This window comes from Gallinula chloropus, assembly GCF_964237585.1.
Source record: "Gallinula chloropus genome assembly, chromosome: 3".
Lineage (NCBI taxonomy): Eukaryota > Metazoa > Chordata > Aves > Gruiformes > Rallidae > Gallinula > Gallinula chloropus.
In genome coordinates this window covers 73,537,302-73,548,336 of record NC_140087.1, presented here as the reverse complement: position 1 = coordinate 73,548,336, position 11,035 = coordinate 73,537,302, and positions in this window count along the sequence as shown.

Sequence of the window (11,035 nt, the reverse complement as noted above, 5' to 3'; positions counted from 1 at the left end):
CGCTCCTAGAGCCGCTTCCCTCTACGGGACGACCCCCGGGCAGGGGCAGGCGCGCCAAGCCGCGGCCGAGCCCCTGCACAGAACAGCGCGCTCGCCTTCGCTGCCCCGGAAGAGCCGCTCGGCGGCAGCCCCGCCCCGCCTCGCCCCCCGGGGGCGTGGCCGGCGCCCGTGCGCCATCCACCAATGAAAAAATTCCGCTGCCTTGCGTCAGCGCCGCGCGGCGGTGGCGGAGGCTGTTGCTAGGCAGGCCGGCGCGGCTAGCCCAATGGGAGCGGGGCGCTGCGGCCGGGCCCGGGCGCAGGCGGCGGCGGCGGCGGGCGCGGAGCGGCTGGGGCCCGGCGCTCACCATGCCCTACAAGCTGAAGAAGGAGAAGGTGCGGCGGGCGGCGGCGGCGGCGTCGGGGTGTTCGTGCGCGGGCCGGCGGCCGGGCGCCCGCTCCCGCTGCCCTCCCCTCCCCGCCCCTCCCCGCCGCGGCCTTCCCTCGGCGCGGCCCTCGGGCGGGAGCGCGCGCGGGGCTGCGGCCGGCAGGGGGCGGGGGCGCGCGCCCGGGGCGGGCGGGGCGGGTGGTGCAGGAGGGCGGCGGGGGCGCGCGCCGGGCGGGGGGAGGGAGGGGAGGGGGGGGAGGGGCGGCCGCCGGTGCCGGTGCCCCCGCGCGAGCCCAGCCGGGGGCTGCGGCCCGCCCCGCGCGCTCGGGCGGCGGCGGCGGCGACGGCGGCGACATAAGGTCGCGGGGGCTGCGGGGCACAGGCGCCTTTCCCCCGCGATGCCCCCCGTGGGAGAGGTACGGGCGGGGTGGGGTGGGGTCCGGAGCCGCCGCCCGGTGCGGGCGGGCCGTGCCCCGCGCCCTCCGGGGCTGCGGGCGCCTTGCGGCTCCGGCGGGGCCATGCTCTGGGGAAGGGCCGCCCGGGTGGGGTCCGTTCCCCGTCGCTCGGAGGTGTCCGGCCGGGTCAGCCTGCGGCGGCCGGGAGGGGACGTGTCCGCACACCGCTCCGGCGTGGGCCCTTGCTCCCGCCTCGGGCATCCGCTGCCGGGGAGGTGGTTCCGAGGGCGCTTCTCAGGGGCTGGGGGCTGGGAGGTGCCGCCCGGGCACGGCTCGCTGCAGGGCTGAGGTGGGGTGGCTCCGTGGCGGTAGAGCACAGCTGAACTCTGCGAAGGGGACGCTGAAGTCCTGTGCGAGGGGGAATTTGCTCTGAACCTGTTCTCGTCCTTTCAGGAGTCTCCGAAATCTACCAAAAGTACCGCGAAGCCTGGCGGCGGCGGCAAGGATGGTGGGGTGGAGAATTCGGAAGAGGTAAGGCTTTCGCCTTGGGTACGGCATCGTGTGCCTGCAGCTCGCCTTTGAGGAGGGATAGCATCTTCCATTCTAGCTACTTCACACCGCTCTGCCAGCTGACGTACCTCACGGGGGTTTGAAGGAGTCAGAGGGGGCGGCGGGCAGCAAGGGCTGAAGTGAAATGAAGTTAGCTCCCCTCGAAAGCTGGCCCCAAGGAAACGATGGCTGTGCAAGAGGGAAGGTTGAGTCTCGGACCCTCCGGCCCTGCGAGAAAGTGGCTTGGCACGACGCTGGCGGCAAGCACTGCTTTCAGGGGTGGGCAGAGCGTGGCGAAGCTGGCTGCAGAGAGGGAAGAGCCAGGGTTAGCGAGGAGGAGGAAGCCTGACAGACGGGAGCAGCTTCCTTGGTGCTGTCAGAGCAGAGCGCAGTAACTTCTGTTGTCACCTTGTGTCAGAGTGGGAGAGTGTTGAGAAGAAAAGGGACACCACCTTCTGAGGCGCTTTCTGGGGAGGTGAGGTTAGGAAGGAGTGGATAGGACACCTGAGAGGGTAGAGGGGAACGGCTGGAGATCAACCAGTTCTTCTTTGGTGTAACAGCCTTGTCGCTACGCACAGGAAGGCAGGCTGCATTCCCAGCTGTGCAGAGCTGCTTTCGCTCCGGGTTTGGATGTTGCCAAGCTAGATGTGTTCGAACAGCCTCAACAGGGTGTGATGATACCAGATGCTGTGCTTAGAATTCGCAAAACCTTGGGTAAACTGCAACTTCGCTGGGTAGGCTTGAGTTTGTCCAGCACTGGAACGATGTAGCTGTGGATTCTGAAACGTGGCTCTGAAGAGCACTTGTACACATGTCCAAGGAAGCCTGTGTGAGTGGTTTATTTTGGTTTTAATACCACATTTTGGCAAACAAGCTGTGTTGCTTCTGTGTCTGTAGAAGCCTGGGTGCATGTGTCTTGTCTGGAACACAAGCTTGTAATGTGGAGGACTGGGGGTCAAAAACATGGAAGGCTGATGGAGACCCTGGAAGAAATCTTTAGTTCAGTGGGATGGTTGTAGTCAAAATAAGGTTGTTTTAGAATCTCATTGAAGGCACAGATCTGTGCTGCAGAGCCTCAGGAAATACCCCTACTGCCAGGCGCTGCATTTCAGGGTCCTAGCCATGCTTATGCCTAACCTGCCAGTAGGGAATTGGAAGCTGAGTTACTTTGCCTTGGAGCAGGCAGCAGTGTGTAGATCCTCTTTTTGTATCCCATCCTGGTCTCAGCCTCTGCCTGCTTTATTGTATCTGTACAGCTTCAGCCAACTCCCAGGAAGTGAGAGACCTCCTGCCCTGGCATTGTGGGGCCAGGCTTGCCTCTTATTTGTTTGGCACAGAGTTCACAGCTCTGGTAAAAGGAAAGGTCACAAATAGACACCAAAGCCGGACACTCCGATGTCCCCATCCAAATGAGTGGCGGGCTGTGGCGCTGTTCTCCTGGTTACTGGTGCAGTAAGAAGGGAAGTGACCTGAAGTGACGCGTAGTGTCTGGTTGTGCCTGGGTGCAGGAGAAACTTAGAAGTCATATGTCTAACCTTCCCTCCCACAAAACATACCCAGCCACTTCCTCATACTCCAAACAAAATCCAGCCCTTCTTTAAGATGGAAGGCTGGGTCTCCTTTGATCCTAGGAACAGAGAGAAGAGCAGAGAGGAGACACCTCTGCCACAGGTCTCTTCTGCCTTTCCCTGCTGAGTTGGCAGAGAAGTTTGTTCTCTCTCGGTGCTTTCCTGTCCCTGGACTGTTCTGCTGCAGAATGGAAGAGAGCTCTTTGTTTGACAAGAAGAGATGTATACCACTCTGAATGCGATTTTCCTGCTCTTCAGGAAGCACAGAAAGGTATTTTGACTTTCACATTGGGGGACCGTGAGGAATTAGGTAACATGCTGGGAGCGAGACTCCTTCCTTGTGTCAGAAGCAGGAGGTGGTTTGACTCCTGGTACACCAGGAGCAGTGTTGCCTGGTGGGGTTGATGGGCTGAGCGTAGCCTGGGTGCCTCTGCTGCCGCTGTGAGAGTTTTGAGCCCTGTAAATTCCTCCATGGAGTTATGGTTGGTTGGTTGCCTTTTCTAAGGTGGAAGTCATGTGCATGAAATAATCCTCTAATTTTTTTTTTCTTCATCTATCAATATATTCACGGCCTTGCAGCAGGAGGGCAGCGTTTGGGCAGCCCTCTTCCAGTACACCCTTTCTTCTCTCACGCGGTGCTCCAAGGGGCGAGGGAGGACTCAGCCCTAATTTATCCTGGTACCACAAAGTTGTGACTTGTTTTGCAGGCAAGTTGTCTGGCTGGTGGAATGAGTAAAGCTTGTTGAAGGGCAGCTCTGGTGTGACAGATCAGAGCGAATCCAGAGGACAGGCACCTCCTATGGGGGATCTGTGTGGAGGGAGATGAAGAGGGTAGGAGTCAGTCCAGAAACCCTTAGCATAGTGCTTTGTTCTCTGCCATGAAGGAGCTTTTAATGGAGCTGATCAGGAAGAGCAGATAAGTTCAAAATCCAGCGCATCCCCACAAGGGAATGCAAGTGCTTGAGCTCCCTTGTAAATACAGGGGTAGCACAGTGCTCTTTTTTCCATGCCCATCTTAGGGTGAAACTCTCTGAGGTGAAGAGCCAGCAGAGCTTGGCCAGCTTTGGGGTCTTTGCCCAGGAAGATAGAGGAGCGGTGGAGGAAAACAAAAGAGCAGGGGTTGGGAAACAAAGGGTTTGTTTGGTTCATTCGCTCCGGAACATGATGAAGATCTGAATGGAGAGAATTTCTGCGTGGCTGTTTAAGGAGAAAATAGAAATAATCCCAGAGAACAGGGCAGTGCTGTATGAGAGGATGAGAAAGAGTTACTCCTCCTGGCCAGAAAGACTGGGAGAGGCAGCTGGGTGGGGAAGAGAGTTAATGACCTGGAAGTGGGAGCAGGGATTAGCAGCAGCAGTAAAGAGGAGAGAGGAGTTGCTCTGCAGCCTCAAGGGCAGCTTGGAGCCTCGCTGATGAGATTTGCAGCTCTGGGAGAGGGTGCTGCTTTTTACTGAGCTGCTGTATTACGTGTTTTGCAGATATCTCCATGGGGCTTGTTACTGCAGTACCTGGAGCTCATTATTCAGAGACAGGCTTTACAGTGTGTCGATGTTACTTCTGAGGCAGAGAGCTTGATTTTAATAGGGAAGCTGTGTAACAGCAGACAAAGAGAGCAGGTACTGACTTGAGGGATGGGAAGGGAATAGTCATCTGAGGAGGAGGAGCTGAGAGCAGATCTGGGCTGAGAAGCTTTAGCAAACAGGGGATGCTCAAGGGACCAGTGAGGCAGAAGGGCTCTCTGAGTGGTGATGCACCCAGCTGCAGTAGGAATGCCTGCAGAGGTGAGGTCATGCATGGAGAGCGGACAGGAAGCTGGCACAGTTCAGGGTGGCCTGAGGGAGAGGGTCTCTGTCCCTGGGAGCCCAGGGTGAAGAGAAGTGCCACAAAGCAAGCCCAAGGCCTGGGGGCTCACTGGCTTGTGCAGGCAAGTTGCTGGCAAGGAGAGGTGGTGGGAACCGGGGAGCCTGTGCTTGGGGGAGCTTGAACACCGCTGCAACTGGGGCTGGTCCGTCCTGTTGGCAGGAGTGGCCACTCCACCGCAGCAGGAAAGGTGGGGCTGCCACACCGTGCTCGGGTGAGCAGCTTTGTGCTGCGCTCTGGTCACTCCAGCATGTGCAGCATAATGACCGTGGACAGGCGGCGTCTCCCGAGCTTTCCTGTGGAGATGTGAGAGCCCTGCCTGTCAGGAAGGGGCCGAGCCTGCGTGCCTTGCAGCTGTGTAGTGGTCCTCAGGCCTTGATGTTGGGGAAACAGTCTGTGAGGCTGATAACCTGGTGCATTAAGGTAAAAGCTGTCTGTTTTAGGAGTCTGCTGTTACTTTCAGGGATGGAAACTTCAGAAAAGAAAGTGTTGGGAAAGTTAAAACGAGCCTCTCCTCATTCACGCAGCCGGGGCAGGAGGTGTTAAAGGCAGAAGGACAAGCAGGCCTGCCTCAGGAAGCACCTCCAGAAAGCAGGTATTCAGCTTGATGCCAGAAAGCCCAAATTGAAGCAATCCATCCCAAAACCCTCTGAGCACCGCAGCATAGGAGTATATCGGACCTCCCCCACTGCCTGATTTTCCCAAATAAATTCAGTCGTGTGAGTTTTGCCTTTATTTCTTAAATAACCAGCAGCTAAACCTGAAGCTATGTTTTGTCCCTCTCCATGCCAGCTGTTGAAGGCTGCAGAAGCTGGTGGCAAGGGCTTTTCCAGCCTCTGGTGGTGGCAGCGTGGCCACAGCCTGTTAGCAAGTGGCGCACACACCGTGCTCAGAACATTTTGGCCGTGGCATTTCTGGGTGGGAGGGGAGTGTACAGACGTGTACTGTCAGCAGGGAGGGCTTGTGTGTCCCGCTTCCCCCAGCATTACCTGTGAGGCCGCCAGTGGATATTTTGTTTCTCTCTGTACCATCTTTTCCCCACCGTGGCTCAGCATTCAGGTTTAGCCTTTCTTCTATGTGGAAGAAGAGTGATGCAGAGTAGAGGACTAGCCTTCCAGAAAGCATCTGGAGAACATGAGAGTGGCTCCTCTCCTAATACCCAAATATTCAGGGTGAGGAACCAACTTCTTGTTCTTGGTAGGTTGTCAGCAAGGATTCAGCCTGACTTAAGTGAGGAGAGGTGATTGTTAGGATAAGTTATCTCCAAGTAGTAGTCTGAGCCTGCTTTGTCTGGATGTTGCAGTTTTGTGAGGCCGTGCTGCTGAGACGGTTTTTAAGCAGCAGTTAGAGTTTTCTGCCAGCCTAAACTATAAACAACCAGCAATTCAAGCCCAAAGTCGCAGCCCGAGAGATGGTTGAGCGCCTCCGAGAATCACATACAGGAGAAAACAACCTGGAAGCAGCTGCATTTTGCCCCCAGAGAAGGGAGTGAGAAGATGCAATGAGCTGTGCAGACATCAAGACCGAGAAGGGTGGGGCAGGAGGCAGCCCAGGTGCTGGAGAGAAAGATGCCCCTGCAGCCCATGGAGAAACCCATGGAAAAGGCCGAGACCCCACCTGCAGCCCGTGGAGGGGCTTCATGCTGGATGGAGCAGGTGGAGACCTAGAGAAGATGTTGTGACCCTACGTTGGGATAAGCCCCTGCCAGCACTTGCAGCCAAGAGGAGAATCAGAGACACAGAGATGAGAGAGAAATATTTGCGTCGGAACAGGTTTGCTGGGGGGAGGCTTGTGGCCCCATGGAGGACTGGGACTGAGAGACACTGTGATAAAGAGCTAAAGTCCGGTGGGAAAGGACTCACATTGGAGAAGTTCGTGGATGACTGTCTCCCGTGGGTGAGACCCCACAGTGCAGCAGGGGGAGGGTTGTGTAATGAATGCCTCCCCCACCCACCCCTTGCTGAGAAGGAAACCAACTTGCAAAGGTCTGACCGAAGCCCCCATCTCCCAGTCCCTGCCCCCTTGTGCTGCCATCGGGGGGAAGAAGGGAGTGAAATCATGACTAGAGTGAAGTCTGCTAAGAAGGGAGTGTGTGTGTGTGTGTGTGGGGGGGATGTAGAGGTGTTTTAAGATCTGGAAAAGAAAACCAGCTCCATGAAGAAGTAACCAAGAACCCCATTTTTTCCCAGTCCCTGCCCCCTCTACTGCGAGCAGGGGGAAGAAGGGAGCAAAATCATGGCTAAAGGGAAGTCTGCTTAGAATGGAGGAGTGGGGGGAAGGTGCTACCAAGAACCCCATTTTCCCCAGTCCCTGCCCTCCCTGTGCTGCGAACGGGAGGGAAGAAGGGAGCAAAATTCTGACTGAAGTCTGCTAAGAAGGGAGTGGTGGGGGAAAGTGTTTTAAGATCTGGTTGCGTTTGTTTTAAGATCTGGTCACGCTTCCAACTCCAGTTTTTACTGTTCTTTGTAGTGTAGTGTAATAAATTAGGTAGTTTTCTTTCCTTCACTCTGTGTTGAGTCTTTTCCCCATGTCATTCAATGACAGGATGCTCTCTCCCTGTCCTTATTTTGACTCCTGAGCCTCTTAATATATATTTTCTCCCCTGTTCATCTAAGAAGGGGAGTAATAGACTGACTTTGGTGGGCGTCTGGCCTCCAGCCAGGGCTAAACCACCACACTGGCACACACAGTTATTTTCATGACAGGCTCATCCTGCTCCCTCTTCTCATTGTGGGACAGTGCTGCTCCATGAAAGGAATCAGATCAAGTCTAAATCGAAGAGACTTAAAATCTTCTTGTCTCCCCTGCCCCTCCCTGACCTTGGCTTGGAGCTGATTTTGAAATAGAACCACTTAAGATTCCCCCTTCAAGCAGAGCCAGCCCAGAACTAAAACATTTCTGATTTCTGGTTCAAAGTAATGGCTTGACAGGACAACTGGTGTTTTGTGTTGGGCACTGTTTTTCTCAGGCAGCCTTTGCACTTGCTTTCCGGGCCCTAATCTGTGCCGCAGCGGCTCCATGTAGGCCGCTTTCCCTGTTCCCGCCTTGCTGAGCCCGCACGTGCTGTGGGCGCGGTGCCTCTTGCTCTTGCACCGTGGATGCTGTGCTGCACCTCTTTGGAAGTCATTGGGGTAAGGCTGTGCTGGGAAAGCTGCAGCTCACAGGAGGAGACTGTCCGTGTTTTCATTTGGAGGAGAGCTGTGATGACCTTCCGCGCTGTCGGTGCTTTGCCTCAGAGTCCTGCTGACCCGTGTGCGTCCGTACCACTGTGCTGTATGTGGCAGCCAGAAGTTTGTGGGGAAAGGGGGGCGAGAATGGGGTAACATCCAAGGATTTTGCCCCCTCTACTCCCCACCCGTTGCGCTATCCCTTGTTGTGTCCTGAACAGGTTCACCCCACAGCTCCTTGGCTTGGTGTGTTGGCAGGAAGGAGATGGCAGAGCTGAGGAAGGGAGCGTTGCTGAGCTAATGCACAGAGCCAGGGAGGCCTGCATGCTGTCTCCTGCTGAGCTGTCCGCTGTAGGCATGCTGGAGGGATGTTTGCCCTCTTCCATGTTGTTTTCCATGAACTGGGTTGGTGTGGTGTAAGGGGTCGCTTATAGAGCCATTATGGCCCAAGTGGGACTCGGACCAGCAGAGCTTCAGCAAGGGCAGAAGAGCTGAGCTGAGCAAACACTTGCTTGAGTTCATAGAATCATAGAATGTTCTGGGTTGGAAGGGACCCCAAGGATCACAGAGCTCCAACCCCCCTGCCACAGGCAGGGCCACCAACCTCCAGGTCTGGATCTATACAAGGTTCCCCAGGGCCCCATCCAACCGGGCCTTGAACACCTGCAGGGATGGGGCATCCACCACCTCTCTGTGCAGCCCGTTCCAGCACCTCACCACTCTGTCTGTAAAGAACTTCCCCCTAATATCAAATCCAAACCTTCCCTCCTTCAGCTTTAATCCATTCCCCCTTGTCCTGCCATTGTCTACCGTTTTAAAAAGTTCATTTCCCTTCCTGTTTCTCTGCTCCCTTCAGGTACTGGAAGGCTGCAGTGACATCCCCCCACAGCCTTCTCTTCTCTAGGCTGAACCTTCTCTTTGTAGGGGAGGTGCTTCAGCCCTCTGATCTTCCTTGTGGCCTCCTCTGAACCCTCTCCAACAGTTCCACATCTTTCTTTTACTGGGGGCCCTAGATCTGGACACAGTACTCCAGATGGGGCATCACGAGGGCAGAGTAGAGAGGGACAATCAGCTCCCTGTCCCTGCTGGCCACCCCTGGACACCTGCTAAAAATAAGCAAGGGCTTCTGTACATGCTGTTTAGCAAGCAAGAAGTGGAGAGGACGTCTGTCTCCTGGAGGGAAATGCAGGCAAAGAGTCTGTGTGGCTAAAGGGGTGATGTGGAAAAAGCAAATCAGCAGGAGAAATCCTGACAGCAGGGAGGCTTAGACGAGGTGGAGGTGGAGGGAGCAGCCAGGATGGGTTGGGAAAGCCAGCAGCCTGGGACCTGAGGTTTGGGGTGTGGCCTGGGTGATTCATAGACGAGCAGCTTCTGCCCTATGGATGCAACGGTGATTTTAGTGGTCTTCACTATTGCCTTTCCAGGGCTGTCACGCCTGCTCTGTACTCTGTGCTGCTTTGCAGCCGCCTCCTCCTTTCTGGGTGGCTCCCTGCACAAGGAAAAAGAAGCAACTTGCTAGTTGTCAAAACTTGTCCGCTGTGTGTTGTAGAGAGCATTGTAATAGGCAGCAGCACACAGAGATGTCTGTGTGGACCATGAAAAGCTGTTATTTCTGCTTTTTTGTGTCAACAAACTCCTGTAACTTACTGCAAGAAATGCTTCTGCTTTCCATATCCCTAGTACCTGGTGTGCCGAGGGGCTCTGGTTTCTTTGTGATACGAGTACAACTGATGTTCATTTTGCAGGTGTTGTGGGTTAGTGTGGCAAGGTTTTAGGAGGCAGGGAGGGGGGAGCGCTTCTACAGGGGTGGCTTCTGCAAGAAGCTGATAGATGCTTCCCCAAGTGCCAACAGAGCCAATACCAGCTGGCTTAAGGGTGGACCTGCTGCTGATCAAGGCCGAGCCCACCAGCAACGGTCACAGAACCTCTGTGATAACACAGTTAAGGAAAAAAAAAAGCCACCAGAGAAAAGATTGAGAAGATGTGAAAAGCTCTGCAGACACCAAGGTCAGGGAAGAAAGCGGGGAGGAGGTGCTCCAGGTGCCGGAGGAGATTCCCCTACAGCCCATGGAGAAGACTGTGGTGGAGCAGGCTGTCTCCCTGCAGCCTCTGGAAGATGATGGGGAGCAGAGACCTCACCTGCAGCCTGTGGAAGACCCCAGACTAGAGCAGGTAGAGATATATGGAAGATGCTGTGACCGAGCGGGAAGCCCGTGCTGGAGCAAGCTCCTGGCAGAACCTGCAGCCTGCGGAGGAAAGGGCCTGTGCCAGAGCAGGTTTGCTGGGGGGACTTGTGACTTTGTGGAGGGCCAGGCTGGAGCAGTCTGGGCCTGAGAGACTGAGAGACGTTACATGATTTATGACTGCACCCCATAGCAGTGACCCATAGCGGGGCAGCTGGTGAAGAGCTGAAGCCCTGTGGGAAAGGACTCGGCCTGGAGAAGTTAGTGAAGGTCTGTCTCCTGTGGGTGGGACCCCATGCTGGAGCAGGGGAAGAGTGTGAGGAATGTCCCCCCCAAGAAGAAGGGAGACAATTTGTGAGGCACTGACCGAAACCCCCATCCCTGTCTCCCCCTGTGCCACCTTGGTGGGGGGGGGGAAGGGAGAGAAATCGTGAACAAAGTTGATCCTGGGAAGAAGGGAGGGGTGGGGGGAGATGTTTTAAGATTTGTTTTTTTTCCTCATTATCCTACTGTGTTTTCATTGGATACTTTCTTTGGGGGTGGTAGTCATAAATCAGATGCATTTTTAATTCCATGTTGAGTCTGTTTTGCCCGTGACACTGCGTGCTGACTGCTCTCTCCCTGTCCTTGTCTCGACTCCTGAGCCTCTCGAGATCTATTTTCTGCCCTGTCCAGCTGCAAAGGGGAATGATAAAGCGGCTTTGGTGGGCATCTGGCCTCCAGCCAGGGTCAAACCACCACAGCAGGTACACTGGAAATGCACCCAATGAGTCTAGAGCCCTGCAGGAGTGAATTGCAAGTGCAACAGTGAAATGCTGGCGGTATCTGGTTGCTTGTGAGTCTTGTAGGTAGAGGCTTATGAGTTGTTTTACTGTCTTCTCATTCTTCAGGCCCAGCAGCCTCAGCAGCAGCCTCAGCAGCAGCAGCAGCAGCCACAGACAACTTCA